The sequence below is a fragment of the Anastrepha obliqua genome, chromosome 3, assembly GCF_027943255.1.
Source record: "Anastrepha obliqua isolate idAnaObli1 chromosome 3, idAnaObli1_1.0, whole genome shotgun sequence".
Lineage (NCBI taxonomy): Eukaryota > Metazoa > Arthropoda > Insecta > Diptera > Tephritidae > Anastrepha > Anastrepha obliqua.
The window spans coordinates 36,313,258-36,334,082 of record NC_072894.1 but is presented as its reverse complement, the minus strand read 5'-3'; the positions used below and the strand labels follow the sequence as shown (position 1 = coordinate 36,334,082).

Here is a 20,825-nt window from a genome sequence, read left to right as displayed (position 1 = left end):
AAAGTCTAAAATAGATAAAATTTATAATATTCCTTAGTCTGGCAACTTTATTTACTTAGTTGCAATATCTTGTATTGAGCTGAGATAACAAACTCCATGGCATAGAAAAGCCATAAATTTACATATAACAGCTGCATACATTTCGCATCCTACCGGCATGAGACCTAATTAATAGTGTTGTTGTTAAGTAAAACAGAGGCTATTGTACTTGAGAAAGTACTTGGGAGATTCCAGCTAAATGTCAATTTGTTGAATGCACACATAAAACCGAGGTGCATCCATACGAGGTGATAGCAGTAGAAGAGCAGATTTGTTTTTTGATTTTTTTTTGCGATTTGGTCGTTTCAATGACAAAGCGATCAACTTTTTGGTTGTTGTTTCGCTTGTTTGTTTACATTTCGATTGAAATTTTGACCCTCAAGCCAATAAATTGCAAAAACAAAATACGTGCAAAAAATAAAAATTTTGTTTTTTGTTTTACTACTACAAATAAACGAAACGTCCAACTGCTGGATAAAAAAATATAACGAAACAAAATTGAGCAACTGTAAATACAAAATATAACAGATTACAACTCGCAGTCTTTATGCAGGTCGGTTGCAAAAGAATACTGCAAATATCTTTACGTGGCATATTTTTTTTTTTTGAAAAATATCACAATTAATCAGTCTTCGGCGAATATACCCGTCTTCGCTGAAAAATACAAATTATTAAGCAGGCAGAAAAAAAATGTGCTTTAAGGGGTTATTTAATATTTATTTATTTACAGTATTAAAAACGCGGAATAAAATGTTTTTCTTATAATTTCTTCAATTATGATTTAAACTTTATGCCAAAATCTTAACCAATGATCTTTCAAGACACTGTATAAATTTGATTTATTTAATTTTATTGAAATTTACAGTCTTATACAAAGAGAATAAGCACAAAAATCGGCAAAAAGGTTGTGGCTCTTCTTTTTCCTCTAATTAAAAAACTTGAGCTAACTTGCAACTCATACCGAATTATCATTTCCGTAATAAAAACCTGTATGAAGTTGCTATTTTTCAGCTTTTCACACAAATTTATTTCCTTCTATTGTATTCTTCCGTCTGCAAAGGCAGCTGGTATGAATAGCTTACACACCAATCATAACGTATTGCCGTGAGTTCAATTATCCTCGTGAAAAAAAACTCACCATTCGACTTCAGCTATACCACCGCTCAATGCTCGCTCTCTCTAGCGCACCATCCAGCGCCATCATCAGCATCAACAACATCATTAATCTGCCCACATCTCAATATGTGCGATCATTTGTCATCTCAATTGTAGCTGTAACTACTTTGCGCTGTTGTGACCATGTTGAGCATTTATTGAAGTGATTCATCACATTTAGTATGCCGCACAATAGCACTTATGTGAATATATTTTATGCTAATTCATGTACGAGGTTAATGGGTAAGAATATTCAGCTCAATATACAAACATGGCGACTAATTGTTCGTCTGAAGCATGAAATTGGCAATGTGCGGCAATTATACGGAAAATGCATAGCGAAGGGGTAATAAAAGTATAAAATTTTCACGCTTCGATAATATTAATTTCGACGTGGTTTGCTATAGTAAAAGCCAACTGATTGTAAAAATTAATTAGCACACTTAATGTAAAGTTAACAAAAAGGCGTCAAAGACGGTGTTGGTTTGTGCAGTAATGGGTGACTAATTTTACAGCGATTGACAGACCAAATATTATTTACTTGCAGTTCAAAAAATATAGTTTGGGAAAAAAGAAATGCATTATGTTTGCGCAACATTTTTGCGCAAGTGGTTTAAAACTTTTTATGGACGGGCGATGCTACGACTACTAGCACGCCGGTCAACTTCGATCATTTCTTTAAATCGACAAAGCAAAAATTGCACGTAATAAGCTGTTGCAGTATCGGCATCATAAACACCATTCACGATTTCAGCGGACTGCCTTGCATTTTCCCTTTTACCAAAGACAAACTGTTAAGTGTATCGAGTTTTCTCTTTGTTGACTTCCATTGACTTTTTTAACACCCTTTAACTCACAACTGAATGGAACAAACAAAAACAGCAAAAGAGCCTTTTTAGTGTGAAATGTCACCTTGACGACGAGCATAAAATTTAAATTCGTTGAGCGATACTTTACGAGATATCGATCACTATAGCCATCTACCAAGAAAATAATGGATTTCTTTTTCTCCAAACTAATATTTTATTTTAATTAAATGTTGCTCTAACGGCCTCATAACCTCATATTGGAGAACACTTCCTTGTTGGTAGGTAAAAATTTGAAGTAAGTGAACATTTTTTTTTGTGGGGTGTTTTCATATTCACTCGCAGCAAAAGGTTTATGACTTACGCTTTTTTCCATTGAATTTTCGCTTGAGATATTTATTATGTCTAAAGTTTCAAAAACTTGATTTTTATTTTTTGAATTTTTATTGTGGATGACAAAAGTCTTTTGCATATGTAGCATAGCATGGCATAACATGAGAGCTGTCACAAATTTAATCTGCATAATGAGCTTTACATGTAACTGATTAGTATATCTATACATAATGGCACATGACATGACCTAGAAATTTGTTGATTTTTTATTTCTGTGCTCTTTATTGACCCTTTAAATTAATTTTGTTGCTTGTAATACAACATTTCATGCTTTATTCGTATTGATTTTGATTGATTGATTCGTATTGGATTTTTCCAAATTGAGAGTTGTAATCAACCGAGTGTTTCTCCGCGCTCTGCTCTAATGTTATGTAACGCTAAGCTGGTATCGGGTGTTTTTGTTTAACTGCATGGCAACTATCCATATTGATAATTTTAGTTTGATAGCTGAGAATGTCAAACTGTGCTAACATTTCTGTTCAAGGTTTGGCAAGTAATCATGAAGCGTTTAACGCTAGAACAACGCTTTCACATGGTATGTGGAAATTTACTTTGAACAAAAATAAATCTGTTCGCGAAGCTCATAGAGCACTGAAGGCATCACCGGTCCTTATTTCTTTCGAAATGAGAAAGGAGTTGCCGTTACGGGGGACGGCGGACGCTGAAGGAAATTGGGGATGACCAGAAATTCTCCAAGCAGTCTGGCAATATTGCCCATTGCACTTGGGGCTTAGAGAGAGGACTTAAAGGAAAGGAAAAACAGGTGTAGTAGGAATTCATTGCTCCTTTGAAAACTTTCCGCACTCGTTTTAAGGATCTTAGCAGTTTATCGAAGGAAAAAGAACGTCGCTTGTTCATTCTCACTTTATCCAACCCAAAAATGTGCCATCTAAGTCTGATGAAAGCCGAAAAGCGGCAGACATAATTATCCGTACTAATAACGTTCCCACAACCGGAACAGTCCGAATTTATATCCTGTCGGAGACTGTCACTTCAGCAGCATTTCTCGTATACTTATGTATGGGGAATGTTTATGCTGCTACAATAAAAACATCTGTATTATCTTTGGGAATCTTCGGTGGTCTTTTCCCCTTAATTAGTCCTATCGCGGCTTGTTGCTCACTCCTTCTCTGCATACGAAGGAATTTTGCTGCCACCTGGTCAGACTTTTTTAGTAAACACTTAATTGTTTTGCTTTATTAATAAAAATCGTAATGTGTCTCGACAGATCCTACTATGTTAGTCTCTAAAATGGTTTCCGATCAATTTGGACGCTCCAAAGAATCGCAGTTCGCCAATTTACTAGCCAGTTCGGTGCCTTCAACAGTGTCCTCGCACTCGATATAAGACCAAGCTCATTCGTCTTTTAACCCAGTGTATCCTCAACTTGCATTCCTGCGAGCTTACATTTTTGATCAGCTACGAGCAGTTTCTAAGCTCTCCACAGGTGCTTGGCTGTCACTACAGATGCTGATTTTATGTCCTCGCCACCTTTTGCGAATTATCCAGTGTTAAGTATTAATTTTAGGTATTGCAAATACTTCTGATCGAAGGGCCGTGGACATTAAACGTGGAGCAATAAAATATCTGTAAAGTTACTGTCTAAATCGCAATCAGCTCCATAACCATTTTTAGTCTTTGGAGCCGTCAGTCTAGTGCGTTTTTATCGAACTCCCCAAGAGAGTGTCTTTATTTCTTCATTGCTCTCTTATCGGCAAGCTAAGGGCATACTTTTTTCCAAAAGAGACTCCAGGTATCAGTTGATCACTAAGCAAAAACAGAGGATACTGCTCCGACAACTGTTTCAATAACTCTCTGCGTCCAGAACTCCGATCGTCGTGTCACAATTCAAAAGAAAGTACTCTACACATCGTTTTCATTGCCTTCTCTTGGATTGCTAAATCTAGAGGTAACAAATCCAACAAAGCGTTAAGAGCCGATCCTTACATTCATTGTACTCATGGCGCCCGTAGAAACACTGATTTATAGTCTGTAGACACAGACACTTAGTCATAGTTCTGCGCCACCATATTACAGCAGAATACATGACAATTAATCTTATAAAAGCTAAGTAAATATGTATATCCTCATTTCTGCATATTTATCTAAAAAAAAATTGCTCGGCTTGTGACGTTCTTCATGGCAAAAGAGCGATGTATTCGAACATTAACTTATTGAAACAAAGGATTATATGCTCATGATAAAGTTACGCAGGAAGCAAACATGCCATCCTCAGGCGTGTGCACAAACTGCGAGCCGAGATATCTGAATTGTAGTCACTCAAACGCAGTGCATCATAGAATACACGAAGACGTTGAGATGATTGCACCTTCAAGTTATGTTTTGTCTCACAGCATGGACCCCCAACGGACAGTGGTTGGTTAAGAAAGTGTTGTTGGTTGCCCGGGGGTACATTGGCTCCGCCTTCAATTCACCATAAGAGCTCGCTGAGCTGTGCACTTGTCAAAATACTAAAGTTTCGAGTGCATAGCTTCAAAATCTCTCAACCAGACTAGCGCAAATACGTACTCGTATATTTCATAACAAATTGATTGGCACATTTGCTGAAGATGTGATTTAATAAGTTCATAAATATTTGAGTACCTACATATTTTCATTACGTAATAAAAAATCATGTAAGAAGCACAAAATGTGTAAGTATATGAAGATAGACATTTGTTAACCCAAAGATCAATAATGAAATTTGTGCATGCATAATTTATAACTTAGATGTTGGGCAATAAATCAACATTGAATAGAGTGTATAGTTTGTTTTGGGTCATCGTCGAACCGCAGCCAATTTCACACACTTACGAAAGGTATTTAAAGCGCTGCTAACCCAAAAATGAAAGCCACAGAAAAATGAATAGATAACATAAAAAACACTTACCTTCAAATAAACGAAAGTCAATAACAAAAGTCTTTTGAAAATGTCCCTCACACCGACAAAAAGTGCCAAAATTCGTATGCGCTTACCCATAAAAAATCGATCGAGAAAAGTTCATTCGGACACGCTTATGAGAAGCAACCGCGATTTATTTCCTCTAATTCCAGTTTCTATAGTTTCTTTTTTATGATCTTTGATTTTTAGTAGCTGCAAAATGTTTAGCGTAACCAAAGCAAAGAAAAAATGCTTGCGTGTCTAAATGATTTGTTTTTGGTACGGTCTGCAGAGTCTCCCTTTCGCCTGCCAAGCAACTAATGTTTACTTTATATAGAGCATATATGGGTTTTCGGCAATTTGACATGATTAGTTATTAAAAATTTGTTAGGCTTATTCACTTGTTGGCCAATTATCACTCATAATTTCTAGCAAAACAGATATTAAAAAGAAAAATTTGATCAAGAAAAAAGGGTTCTGTAATCATCTAAACAAATTTAGCTAAGGTTGCACTAATTTTTTTCTTTCGAGCAAGTTTACTCGAGTTGGAGAGACATTTGCCAACACCATTAGGTTACATTAGAATTAGGAAAACCGCAGATTTGCACTTCGCCCTAAAGGTCTTTCGTACCCTCTACTCATCACAATACCTCATCCAAGCACAGTTCCCTTAGGAAAACTGAGATGCAGCTGGCCAAGATAGCTGCTGCTTCTTCCCCTTATGGTGTCGCACTCGAGAATAAGGTGAATTGGTCACAAAAATGGCAGGGGTCAGTGGACGACATGGTGACAAAATTTAGAAGGTGTAGTCAATATCAGATCGGTCAAGATCAGATTGACCGGCTCTCAGTGAATTGCGCTGATGACTTTCGGGTTGTCTACGAATAAAATGAGATTCTGTTGGTGATATACGAAAAAAATTAACACATTCTTCGCAAAGATAATATATTACCAGGTTTGCTCGTTAGGTATGGTAAAAACCATTTTTGAGGGAAACTTTAGATTCCACGCCCTTAGCCTGTGTGTTATTGATTTTTATCACTACCACAAGCTAAATTTTGTGAAACACATCCCAAGTGACATCAGCACATCTGTTAGAATCACTCAGAGCCGAATAACGGACTGCTACGTGGAACACCTTTAAAAACTTTTCACCATGCAGTCTTCGCTTGTTGTCTTCAGCTTGTTGATGAAGCTATGGTCCACCACGAATTGTGAAGCTAAGAAGAAGAAGAAGAAGAAGAAGAAGAAGTATTCGCTTGTCGTCTGAACGAGCGTGTGAATACATGTGAAATGAGCGAACAGAGTTTTGCTGTCCTAACTTCGGTGACGTGGGAGCCGAAGTTACTCTCTCAATATCTTTTTACACCATAGCTGAAAGCCAAGCCTGATAATATGTATGTATATAATATATCCGAGTCTATGCGGGTGGTTGAACAATTTGCAGTGAGCACTCTCAGTTTATCCTCAAGGAGGCTTAGTAGATGCTTAAATATCTTTTGGTTTTACTCCTCAATAGTGAATAAGCCTGGCATAGTCCCGTAGTTTATATTACCTGTATATATACAAGTATATATATTTGCATTTACCCCCTTTTTGGGTGTTTAGTCGAGCTCCTCCTCCTCTCAATGTGACGTGCGTCTTGGTGTTATTCTACAAATGGAGGGGCCTACAGTTTTAAGCCGACTCCGAGCGGCAGATATTTTTTACGAAACTCTTCTTTGATAGTATTTTGACCTATGACTAAGAAGGACTTATTAGCAGCTTCTCTATCCAATGCAGGAGCCACTTCATTTTCAAGTATTCCTATGTATCCTGGGACTCATAAAAGACTGATGCAATTGTGAAATCCTTATAAATTTACCGCTTCCATGCATTTAAGGACACGTGATGACTTAATCCCAAATAATTTTTATTAATAAAGCTTTCAGTAAAGCTGGAATGTAGCTCAGAATGGCGAATCGCTTATTCCGGAATTTTTTTTTTCTAAATTGTTCTTTGCATATAAAGAGATGGCATATAATTCCACTTGGAAAATATTGGCAAAACTCCAATCTGAAAAATTCTAGCGCCTAAGCCTTCAGGTGCTTTTAAGCCATCTGTATACCGGTGCAAGGTACGCTCTGGAATTTTCCTTTCAAAGATGGTGGTACTCTGATTTTTCTTAATTTCAGTTGAATATCTTCTGAAAACATCAATCGGAGCGTTAGCAAATGGACTGGAGAGTTGGGTTAGCACATGGTGAAAAGATGTTTAATGATGTGGCTAATTTCAGACCATTAGCCGACTCTCAGCAAATTTGACAGAATCAGTGGTTGGGCTGACGTAGCAGGAGTTATGAATCGGTTGGTTTACGAAAAAACTAAAATGTGTTAGTGATATAAAAAAAACATTACACAACGTCACTTCATTGCCCTCTGAACAACGACAGATTTCACGAGTGTGTGAATATGTGAGGAATTATCGAGCAGATTTCAGCTTGAGATAAGATTGTGTTAGTGGTATATGAAAAAAAAAAATTAATACAGTCTTCTTCGCTGCTATCTGAACAACGTCTGATTGGACGAGTGTGTGAATATATTATATGTTAAATATTCCGGTTGGCGAATACTCCAGTGATGTGGCAGCCGAAGTTCCTCTCACAATTTGGTTTTTGACCATAGTTATTGGTCAAACCTAGTAATCTATCATCTTTGGGGTCAGCCATGGTGAAAAGATTTTTAGAGGTGTACCACCTAGCGGACCGTTATTCGACTCCAAACGAATTTGGTAGATATGCCAACGTCATTCGTTTTGTATTTCCCTAAGCTAAAGCTAAAAGCTCTAATAACGAAGAATCCAAAGTTCCCCTCAACACTTTTTTTCACCATACCTAACGAGCAAACCTGGAATCTATCCTCCTTGGGGCTGGCGGTGGTGGTGAAGATGGCAATAAGTTAATATAATATTATTGAAATCAAAATAAAATATTTTACAGCGTCCGTCAGTTATGCAATTTATTAGTCACAACTCGTCTAATCATAATTTAGTCCAGTCAAAAGAGCATTTAACTTCATAATTTTAGGAGGATGCGAGTTTATGGTTTTATTATGTAAAGCCCATCACTGTGAACTTAAATTTGAGTTTTCGGGGTCGGGGGTTGTGTCCCGCGGCCGCCATCTTGGTAGTTGTTAGTAATCGACTATATCATGTCTATGTTATCTCAATCGATTTTCAGGTGTAGGAAAATTTCGAAACATGAAAATTTCAAAATGCGATATCTCTGCGAAAAAAAATGATATTTGAGCAAACAAAACGCCATTTGAAAAAAGAAGGCTTGTATTTAAAGATGCCATCCTTTAATTTTGGTAAAAGAAAACATCTACAAGGGTACATAACCTCAAATATGGGCAAAAATGGAGTTTTTTGCACTTTTAGGTTAGGATATCTCGAAAACCAGAGCAGATAGAGCAATTCTGAGGCCAGATTTGGATTCAGCGCATCATAAACCTTCGGGAATATATAGTCTGGTTTCTGAGTCTGAATGTTGGTTAAATTTTGTCGGCCTGTGTAATCATGTACGCGCTTCGCTAATGTGTTGGTTGCTCCGCTTAGCAGCTCAAAATCATACGACTAAATAAAGATAGCGGAAAAAACTTATAGACAAAAATGTTCACAAAAGAATGCTCTATAAAAAAGCTCGAAAGTATATTTTCCATAAAATCTATAAAAAAGAAGTTATTACGCTTTAAAACAATTGATCCCTTAATTTTTCGCGTAATTTTGTTTATAACTTTTTTATTATTAATTTTATATTACAAAAAAAAGTTTTGAATGAAAGTTGTAGATAATATTATTATCTACAAAAAAGTATTTTACAAAATTTTCGTAACTTTCGAAATTCACGAGATAATCGCAAAAACTAGTTGCACCCTTATTTCCAAGATGGCGGCCGCGGGACACAACCCCCGACCCCGAAAACTCAAATTTAAGTTCACAGTGATGGGCTTTACATAATAAAACCATAAACTCGCATCCTCCTAAAATTATGAAGTTGGCTATTTTTTTCGTCTCTTTTGACTGGACTAATTCGATATCACGACCTTTTCTACTGGTCTTAGGTATATTGTTAGACTCCAGTACTTCGGTGGTAAAGAGAAAAGCCAAGCATTTTTGCTAGGAACATAGAAATTCCAACAAGATATAATCCCGACAACTTTAAAACATCCAGGTAAGGTGTTGAAACATAATAATTTCCCGGCTGGACAAAAACGACATTGATATTTATCCATACAAGTAATAGTCCCGAAAGCTCTAAATTCCGATAAGACACAATCCAGAGATAAAAATAAAATTCGTTCTGAGAAAAGCGACAATGATTGGCATAAGCAGTGAAGAAAAAATGTAGCTTAAAAAGTAATATTATATAATGGCATTCCATTCATACTTCGGTAAATTGTAAATATTTCATATAAAGTTGTGTAGTTTAATGCAAAGTACAAGAGTAGCAGGCGTTTAATTTACACATTCAGCTGTGAAAGTAATGAAAGCTTGGAAAGAGTGAGTTGCTATAAGGAGGTCACAATTTAGTGTACGTACGAGGGTTGCCATTTATTTCTGATTTCTGGTCTTGGTGACTTCTAGTATTGTCAGACGCCATCATCATCGTACTTTATTGGCCGTGTTGATGTTATTTTACTAGGTACCTTTCATGCGCTATTTTTGAGTGGAAACGGAAAGTAATCCAGGCAAATTATAAAAGTAATTAAAAGAAATTTACTTTATATGGATTTTTAGTCAGTATTTTTTCGAAATCTGACTCTGTTTGGATTATATATTATTTGGTCGGGTTTTAGGCGTATCTAGATTTTGTCTTTCGAGGTTCTGCATTTGTGAAATTTGTGTGTCGGAATTTCGTCAAATACCCAGCGCAAAAATGCTCACAAAACCTAGATCGTTCCTAAATTTTTACAATTTATTTTATTTTAAATACCGAAATCATCTTCTCTTGCAATCGACCACTACAATACAACTTATTCTCTAAATATTGCAGTGCTTGTAAAGCCGGAGCATCAGCTGCTTCAATGCTTTTACTAATTCTATTCCGAAACTTTACGCTTTCCCAATCATTTCAATTTGTAAATAAAGTAGCAAAAGTTCGTCGAAATAAAAACAAATTTAATATATCGTATGTATGTATGTACATACACTCTTATATTTATTGAGCATGCATGATCTCGATTGCTACACATATCTGTATGTATGTAGTTATGCATGAGCACTTTGCCCCATAACTTTATTGCCGGCATTTACCAATTTTTGCGCGAAGTTGGGTAGAGACAATTGGAAAATAAGCATAGGGAAATAATAATAGTTCATTGACTCGCGCACGATTCAAGCGGCTTAGTAATTATGAATTGTTTGAAACGAGTGAATGGCTCTTTGTAGCAAGAGGCGTATGAAGTGGCAGCAAGAGGGGCGGCAGGCAATGATGATGCATAGAATTGGCACAATCGCAAGAGGTGTATTTCACTTATAAACAAGCCTACATATGATATATGCACATAGGTATACCCTGCTGGAAAACGTTTTCTAGTCAACATAAGTTGGTACACTCTCGACACTTTCCCTAAGCAATGAGCGCCGCTATATGTAATGTTTGCTGCGCCACAAAATGTTTCCACAAAGAAAAATAAATGACGTACCCGTGTCACACAGTGGTTCTACGGCGGACCTGCTAGGTCTAAGTGAGTGGGCCGTACAGAACAAATACCACCATACCCTCACTTAACCTAATAAATCATGTGACCAATAATCAAGCTTCAGAAATACCACAGGTTATTAAAAATTACTAATAATGGATTAATGTAAATTTAAGTCATCGCCTTTTATAACGTTCAAGAGTCCTTAAGAGGTTAGGGGTAGCTAGAATTTTCAAAACATTTAATTTTTTTTTTTGCATTTTCTTAAAGTATAATATTTTAAAAATATTGTGTGAAAATTTTAAGTGAATCCGTCAAATACTTTTCGAGTTTTTCAACAATTAACAAAGGGCGCTCGGGCGCTCCGGAGCCTTCGAGAGCAAGTAGCTATCAGCAGCTGCAACTTTAAATGCGTTTTTCTCAGAACTATGTTCTTTGTGATCACTGCAACTTAAAAGCCGCTTGGTAGATTTCAATAAAATTTATAATGATTTTGAAAAACATAAAAAACTCGTGTCTGATCGCAGAATTTTTTTCAAAAATCTCGTTTTTTCAAACAATTAATTCTCGGTTTTTTTCTCGAAAATTTGAAAAATATTTTCCGAGGCCACCATCTTGTTAATTTTGCTTAGACCAGACACAAGATTATCTATTAATGAAACTAATTTCTTGATTTTAGATATACCTCCATTGAACGAATGAATTGTGATGATCACCGCAAGGGACTTCTGGAGAAACAGGCTCCACAAAAACAGCGATAACTTTTACAGCTGTTCATATTTTTTTTAATTTTGCTAAAGTCAAGTCGAAACTGTATGAATGCTATGTTGCATTTGACTAGCAAAAAAAAAAAAATGATTGAAAATCATCATTTTTTCGGGCTTCTGAACTCAATTAACTTTATTCCAAGTCTGAAAATATCTAGACTTCATTTGGAATATCGTCCAGGGAGTGGTCTTGAAACTTTTGTGATTGGTGTCTTTGATAACTGAGAACAAATCAAAGTTGAGCTCCTGGCTAACCTTAAAATTAAGCATTCTTCTCTATCTCTCAACCATTTTCTCTATCTCCCGACATTCTCTTTTGTCTGAACATTTTATTTTGCCGCAGCCTTCAACATTATTGAGTACACTGGAAATTATTCACCGATTTCTTGCACATTTTCTAGCGATTTCGCCCATTAAAGTCTCGTCAGTCGCATGAGCTATTGACTCAATTTCAAGCTCTGTAAATGTCATGCTACGAGGCATTATCAGCGAGCGGAAAATACTTCTTTCTTCACATATTTATAAAAATCCATTTTCAAAATATTATATAATATGAGATACACTATAATTATGAGACTGCTGCACTTTTCTAAATGAAATATTCAAATTTTTTTGTATGAAAGATTGCGTTAAATGAACGCTCAAAAATGGATTGCTTTTGAAATCTATTGCTAGGACAATAAAGTGTATGCACTTTTCCTCTTCTATTGAAGGGATTACAAAAAAATATTTTTTTATATGCATGTAAAATCTCTTTTTCTTTCTTCTTTTGACATGTGGGCAATATTTCCAACTGGATATCAACTATGGTATACATTTTCAGTGTTTTCATTATTTTCTTTTGCTTTTCTTTCGGCTTTCTCGTGCCATCTGCCTCGGCATTGAATGACGTCATTTCTTTAATGGCAAAGTGTGTCATTCGACAAGTACGCGTACTTGATTTCTTCCATAAGGGAAAACTTAACACACCCACTTACGTACAATTTTATTCTGTGTATATATTTTATATCGTAACAAATGGGGGTTATGTAATAACCAAAAGGGTGCGCAGTTCTGATGCTTGAAAAGTTGTTGTGGCCATTTACGATAGTTATTCCTGCGAATGGAAAGACACATGTAAGTGAGTGTATGTATGTATATTCACAAAGCAAAGTTCTCAAATGGTAGACAATGCAATATTTTATAAAGAATTTTAAGCTTGTTGACTCACTTTGGCTAGCCTTTGCGGTGCCTTGAATGTTTTATATATACAAGGTAGCGCAAAGTTTATCAATTTTGTTTTTGAATAACTTTTTTACTAAATAAAAAATGCGACTTTGAGTGATGGCAATCTTTATTTTGACTTTTATACGTTCCATAGATTGTTTTTTTTTTTGTGTACTGCGACTGTCTAATTCACAAGTGTCAAAAATGCTTAACATACGACGGCATTTGTTAAAATCGCAAATCTTCGATAGGGTGATTAATTATGCGCCAACTTGTCATTTATGCATACAGAAATTGAAAATTTCATAGTCAATTTTCGATTCTGATGCACTGATGAAACTAATATTGTTTCAAATTTGTTAGTAAGCCCAGAACCACGGTTCAATTCCTACTAAGGTATCAAATTTCAAAGCTCATCCAGTTACCCAACAAACTGCATATTACATTTCTGTTACCAAACTACGACAACTAAGGCTCATGCGCTTAAGTGCATAGCCACTACAATTTGAAGAACCTCAGCCTAAATCCGTACCGATCGTAGAGGCCGCCCTCTTTTCAGTGTTAATGTGTGGCCCATGTACGGACTAACAAAAGTTCGGTAAATTGTATTGAAGAGAAGTATATTTTTCTTATTTTTTTGTATTTTTAATATTCATTTATTTTCTATCTTCTCCACATAATCTTCATTAATTTCAATACATTTTTTTAACCCGTAAATCCATTGTTGAAAACAGTCATCAAAATCGCCTTTCTGCAGCTTCTTAAGTTCAGCATTAACCGCATTTATCTTTATTACTACCAAAGACTTCCTCTTAAATTTTTCTTAATTTTTGGAAATAACCAGAGATTACACAGCACCAGATCTGGAGAATATGGCGATGAACGAATTTCTTTAATACCAAAAAGCGCAATAAAGTAAATTATCATTTCAGCAGTGTGAGCTGGCGCTTAATGATGGTGTAAGAAGTAACGACGCAGTTCCTCGTTTTCCAATTTTCAAGTAAATTTTTGAACACTTTTGGGAGGCAGTTTTCAATATATCATTTGGCAGTTACTCTCTGAGAAAAATCTAAGCGAAAGCAGGAACTATTTTTGCTCTGGTGAAGTAAACCCAGATCATCATTTTTGTTGCTGACATTTGTTGTCTGGCTTTCACAGGTGGATCCATACTATTGACTGCATTTAGTTTCTGGGTCAAGGAAAGAAGAACGAGGGTTTAAATTTATGTTCGATTAGAACTTAAGAATATAATTTAGCTTTAAATTCCTATCTAAAGATTGAAGTTCTCTAAAAAAAATGCAAATATTTATTTTTATGAGCAATGGAGTTTTTTGATGTTTGGTAAATTCGCCTTTAATTTATAGGGAGAGGCTATGGTTCGGCAATTTCGTGTTTATGTTCATCGGCATAATAAAGTGAACTGTGTATAGGGATCAGTTTAAAAAATGAAACTCGTAATTTTTTATTATAACAAAGCGATAAAACGCAAGTATATTATTGCGACATTTGTGGAACAACATCAAGACGCACGCAACAATTGGGAGAAGGCCCTCGGCTAAACACCCAAACAGTTAACCTCGAAGAGGACTGACTACATCGTTCCGACGGTAACTTTCAATAGGAATTTTGCCACTCTCTTTCCAGCTAAGGAAAAATGGCATAAGGGATTCTCACTAAACAACTTCGACACTACTAATGGAATGTGGGGTTGTAGCAGGTGTATAATCTCATAGACTTAAAACTGAAAAATCTGTACGTCTTCCTAATACCAGCAGTGTCTTCCAGGCGGACGTATTGGCAATAGGGGATACTTGTAGGCTTATAATCGCAGATTTTTCTTTTAAGGGCAATGCCGCTATTCTTTCGGATAGCCAAACTGCAATCCAGGCACTGGATTCGGCTACAAAAACCTTTAAGGGGGTGAAACAAAAGGAATAGCCTTACCACCTTGAGCGAAAACTATAAAGTTATCTGAATCTGGGTCCCGGAACATCACTACTTTTAAGGTAACGAAAAAGCAGATGAACTGGCAGGAGAGGGATCTGCCATGAGTAACGCCCTAGCAGAATCGATATTCACGCCCTTAGGTGTAGTCAAGAATACAATTTCTCTAAAGTTACTCCAAATCACGGATTTTAGATGGAGAGACTAAACGAAATGCAAAATAGTCGACATTGATAAACATAAAACGACGGGACGCCGAGACGCCTGGAGACTAACGGCAGTCATAACAGGTTTTTGGTCTAACGGAGAACAAGCAGCCAAAATGGGCATCCCTCACAAAACATACTGTCACTGTTGTAAGCAATCAGAGAAAAAGGAGACAATTTTTCATTTCCTCTGTGCATGCCCTGCCCTATGGAAGGACAGGATGTAGCAACAAAATGGTGCGGAAGCGCTAATTGGGTTCTTAATGAATCACTACTTGAGCCAATCAACCAAGCGATAAAATTGTATTATAGATTAGTGTTTAATCAAAGTTGTTTTTTTGAGGTTTAGTTAACATTTTTTCAATTTCAACTTAATTTTTTTGTGTGTATACGTATTTAAATCTAAGTATTTAAATCTCCTAATACACATTGACACCTTTTTCATTGTCACTTTTGTTTACATTTTGCTATTTTTTCCTTACTTATTGATGGCACATTGATTTCCATTAAGTATTTATGCACGCCCCCTTAATTTTGCGTGTAGGTTGCCGCTCTGTGAGCTGCAATAGACTATAAGTATTCATATATGTATGCACATAAATAGTCACGCGTTGACGCTTTTTAATGTTAATGAGCTGTAAAGATCTTTGAGTATTTATTATGTTTAGCTTATGACTTGACAGCAAAATTTGCGGAAGGTACGAGTATATATATATTATATCTCGTGGTAAACTCATGCACATTAAAATAGGTGTGCAACATTTTGGGCAGTTTTGATTATTTTATTGTACTTTTGTTTATTTAGTGCGTATTAGTATTTTTTTTATAAAATTTGTACTTATTATGTTGTAAAACCCATAAAAATATATTAGTGTTTCCAACTTTGTAGGTTTTTTTTAACTTCGTGCAAAACTCATGCAAATTTTGCAAATTTTCACCAAAATTTTAAACTTTTCAATTAAATTCTTAGAAAATTTTTCAGTACACAATTTTATAGTAAAAGAAAGTTCAAGTTTTTTAAGTGGGTATGGAATACCAATGCAATTTCTTTTTAATTTTTTGTTTTTTGCTTACGGTGCTAACCATTCTCTTCCATATGAAGTACGTTCAACAATTTTTTCAGCAATTGCTTAATAAGCGAGTCATCAACGCTAGATTAGTTTACATTTATATGAAACAAAACTTCACTTTATTGAAAATCTTTAATAAATTTTTGTTAAATATCTGAAAAGATCAGAGGTTTGAGTATAGTAATACAATATTTCGGTATTTTTTTATATGGAAGAAAATGGCCAGCACCGTAAACAAAAAAAATTGTCAAAAATCAGCGGTATTTTGTAGCCACTTGGAACTTTAACTTTATTATACAATACTAAAATTTAATGGGCTATAAAATTGCATACCAAAAATATTCTAAGAATAAGAAGTTACTTAAATTTAATGAATTATAAAACTAACTAACTAACTACACTAAAAATGATCTAGAATTCGCATTAAATTTTAGTGGAAACTTACAGAATTTTCATAATTTTTGCACGATGTTTAAAAACAAAAGCTATATAGTTTTCGTTGAGAAATAAGTTAAGCTTTTATAAAAAATGAATAGCTACTAAATAAATAAAAGTCAAGTAACCAAAACCAGTCAAAATGTTGAACACCTGTTTTATTGCCCAAGAGTGTATGTAAATCTAATAGTGAATATAAAGAAATATAAAAGTAAATATATTTAAAAAGCAAACATTTTGTTGGAAAAATGCAATAAAACTTTAAACAATAACTCATTTCCTACAGACTCAGTCAACGACAATATTTTTGTTACCAAATAAGGCAAACAGGGTTTTGATTCATAAATGTTAAAGTCAAATGATTTATTCGCTGATTATAATCAATCATAAGATATCTCTTATTATTAACCAATTTTTTTTTTTTTATATACGAAGAACGTATGGGGTTTAGGGGTAGTCAGAGGCCCGAGAAAATGATGATTTTCATTAATTTTTTTTGCTGGTCAGTTTTTTTATTTAACAAAAATAAAAACATAGCATTAACACATCATGTTTCGACTTGGCTTTAGCGAAATTAACAAAACAAAAAAACAAATTAATAATGGTAAAAGTTATCGCTGTGTGTGTGAAGCCCGTTTCTCCCCAAGACCCTTGCGGTGTTAATCACAAGTCCTTGGAGACTCATTAAAATCAATCGGACAAGAGAAATTAGTTTTATTAATAGATAATCTTGTGCCTGATCGTAGTTTTTTTTCAAAATTAACAATATGGCGGCCTCAAGAAATATTTTTCAGATTTTCGAGAAGAAAACCGACAATTAATTGCTAAAAAAAATGGAAATTTAAAAAAATCCTGCTATCAGGCACGATTTTTTATGTTTTTCAAAAGCAGTATACATTTTATTGAAATCTACCCAGCAGTTTTTAAGTTACACTGATCATCAGTTAAAAAAACACAGTTTTGAGAAAAACGCATTTAAAGTTGCAGCTGCTGCTAGCTACTTGCTCTCGAACGCTCCGGAGCTCGGACCTTTGTTAGTTGTTGAATAACTGAAAAAGTATTTGTCGAATTCACTTTAATTTTTCAAACAATATTTTTAAGATATTATACTTTGAGAAAATGCAAAAGAAACAAACTAATTTTTTGAAAATTCTGACTACGACTAACCCCTTATGCCCATCAAATATAATTCAATGCTCTGCAAGAAGTTCCTTCGTAAACTAGCTTATCGACGCAGTATTGAAGTCTATAATCTCTCGCTATAATATATTTCAGCTACATAAAAATTATTTTTCATTACTCTTCTACCTAAATTTACTATATTGAGTGTAGCCACAAAGGAGGAGAAGAAAGTATGATAAGTTAATCGGCCTTAGAATAAAATGCCAAACCGAAAAGCCTCTGATACTTTCAATGCCCTTAAGAAGTGTAGTTTTAATCCTTCTCTGGCTCCGAGTTCTTTCAATGCCCCTGTGTGGTAACTTATGTATGCATATTTAAGCTTTCATTCTTTGAAATCGTTGCTAGAAGATTCTGATTTTATATGAAATTCTAAGAAAAAAGTCTGCTAGGGCAAAGCTCTAAAATCATTTGCGAGCCTACAAAGTTTTAAAAGAAGTTGTCCGATTGCGCCATGTACACCAAATGATGGAAATTTTGTTTTCTAAAAACGGTCGCTTCTCGGCGACAATGGCAGAAGCTGCGAATATATTTCTGCCAAGAAAAATTCCTCATAACAATTTATTTGGCTCTCTAGTGGGCTTAAAATAGTAGGCGCCTCCATTTGTGGAACAACATCAAGACGCACACCACAAATAGAAGGAGGAGAAGTTCGACCATACACCTAATAAAAGATGTTATACTATATACAAGCGCCAATTATATAAGTATATGTATATACTTATGGTATATAATAGATATCTTGTGCCATATGTTTTATCTGAATTTTACAGATTCAGTTGCGTTACTGAAAAAAGGTTTTAATTGCTCAGATGTTATTAATTGCTTATCCGGAAATGCAATGTTTCTTTGATTGATTGACAAAGCAGAGTTCTCTCTGCGCTTCCCAGTAAGAATAAGGCAAAAGAAAATGAAAGAAGATATGGTTTTCCAATAAATATCTTCGATAATCTACTGGATAACACTTTGCTCGCTGTGTGCAGAGATACCCAAGGAATATGTTTGCTAAATAATAATTAATATTATGTGGATAAAGATTTATAGTATTATTTCCATATTCATAAATGTTTTACTGCTTGAAAAGTGCTTCTATATTTACGAACAAAAAATAAAATAAATTATAAAACAAAACTTTTTCTTTCCAGTTGTGTGACTCAACTCTAATTAAATCATCATTTTGAAAGAATAAAACTGGTTATCCGACTGTTTTCTATTGAATGTTTTGGAAGATTGTGCAACCAGATTCTCAAAAGGTATAATTACACATCTACATATTTACATCAATCTCTTCATTTATAAGTATATGTGTGTTTGTATGTACGCATATAAGTAGATAAACTCTGAAAATTTCTCAGAACAAGCATCACTTTGAAACGGCTTTGCCGATTTTTATTTTGTTTGAAAGCTCATTGGTAGCAAATGGTTTGTGCGTAACACTCTTTTGGCTTTTTTATTCATTACTAGCTGTACCTGGCGCGCGTTGCTACGCCAACAACTAAAATAAATTGAAGAAAAATAACTTTAAAGAAAAATCAGTATACAAATATTCAAAAATACATGGTCATACTAATTTTTATGACAATCGGGTGAACGGGGCAGAAGTTTCTATTCTGCAGCGCCAGCTGGTGGCGAGTGGCATCAATAAGCATATCCTACAAACCTTCTCCGTGGAAAAATACATATATATACCAATTTTTATAATAATCGGTCCAGTAGTTTTTGAGTTTATCGCTGACATACAGACAAACATTCATTTTTATATATGTATATAAGAAATTTGTTAAAAAAGAAAATAAATATTATATGGGAAATAAAGCAAAGGTAGTTCAGAAAACAAATTTTTCGATAGCGTTGCCACTAATTTGTATCCTAAAAATGTTACATATTGCACAATTATATTACAATACATTTTTTGAAAGGTGTTACCACCTAATATTTAATTTAAAAAATATAAGCCAATTATAAAACTAAACTAAATACATATTTAAATGTCGATATATAATGAAAGTTTTGATCCAAAAATATTATAGGATGGCGTTGCCCCCCTTTTTGTAATTGAAAAGCAAATTAATTACAGAACTGGTTATGAGTCTAAAACGAAGTGTATTCAAAAGAAAGAAACGAGCCTAAATTGAAAAATATATTTAAGTTTTTAAAAGTATATATCCCACCACATGAAGCAGCCTAAACCATAAGGCTACCACCGTCATGCTTCATGGTTTGTTTTAGTTGATGCTTTTGCAGCCTGCGGTCGGTGCCAGTCATACTGCTTCCCAGCCGATTGATAGCGGTTAATGCGGTTCTCATCACACCATATCACGCTTTTCCAGTCATCAGCACTCCAGTGCTTATACTGATACTTTTTGCAGAATCTCAACCTCGCTTTTATCAGGGAATGATGACTTTTGTGGCTGGTAGCCTACAAGCAGATTTTTTCAGTGCTCTGCGTGCTGTCCACTCACTGACGAGCTTCTTAATCTTTTGTGCGGTTTCTTTTGGTGGTTTAGTTACTTGATGATGATCGATAATTGCTCCATTACTCGCGCATTTCTGTCCGAAAGTAGATTGAGGCACTTTTGGTAACCTTTAAAGCCTTTATACTCCGTCGTTTAAGAACATTAAATACCCCTACATGAGCGATCATTAGGAGAGATGAGTGGAGTCAATTTAGCCATGTCTATCCATCCATCCGTGCGCTTAATAACTCGTGCACTCTCATACTTTAGTTTTCAAAATGGGAGAAATCGGTGAATAACCACGCCCACCTCCCATGCAATGCGCTTCTTCTCGTTGATTGGCGCGATAACTGCTTAGACGACTTTGGCCAAGTTTAATAAAGCGCGCCAGTCGTTTCTTTTTTGTGCTAACCAGCGCCAATTGGGCACACTAAGTGAAGCCAAGTTCTTATCAACCTGTTATTTCAAACGCAGAGGAAGTCTTCTTCTTCAACTGGTACCCCATTGAATACTTTCAGACCCAGAGCGTTTGTATCCATTCGGACGACATAACCCAGCCAACATAGCCCAATGTCCAATGTTTGTTTTGCCTTGCGCCATCTATCGG

The 20,825-nt window shown here is 35.1% G+C and overlaps 1 protein-coding gene across 2 annotated transcripts in view; it reads left to right on the top strand.

The window, feature by feature from the left end:
• LOC129242827 (uncharacterized) overlaps window positions 1-20,825 on the top strand; it is a 137,775-nt gene that overhangs the window by 40,039 nt on the left and 76,911 nt on the right. For both annotated transcript variants that reach the window (XM_054879685.1, XM_054879686.1), the window contains exon 2: window positions 18,908-19,015. The gene's annotated coding sequence lies outside the window, so the exon portion shown is untranslated. The remainder of the gene's footprint in view (window positions 1-18,907; window positions 19,016-20,825) is intronic.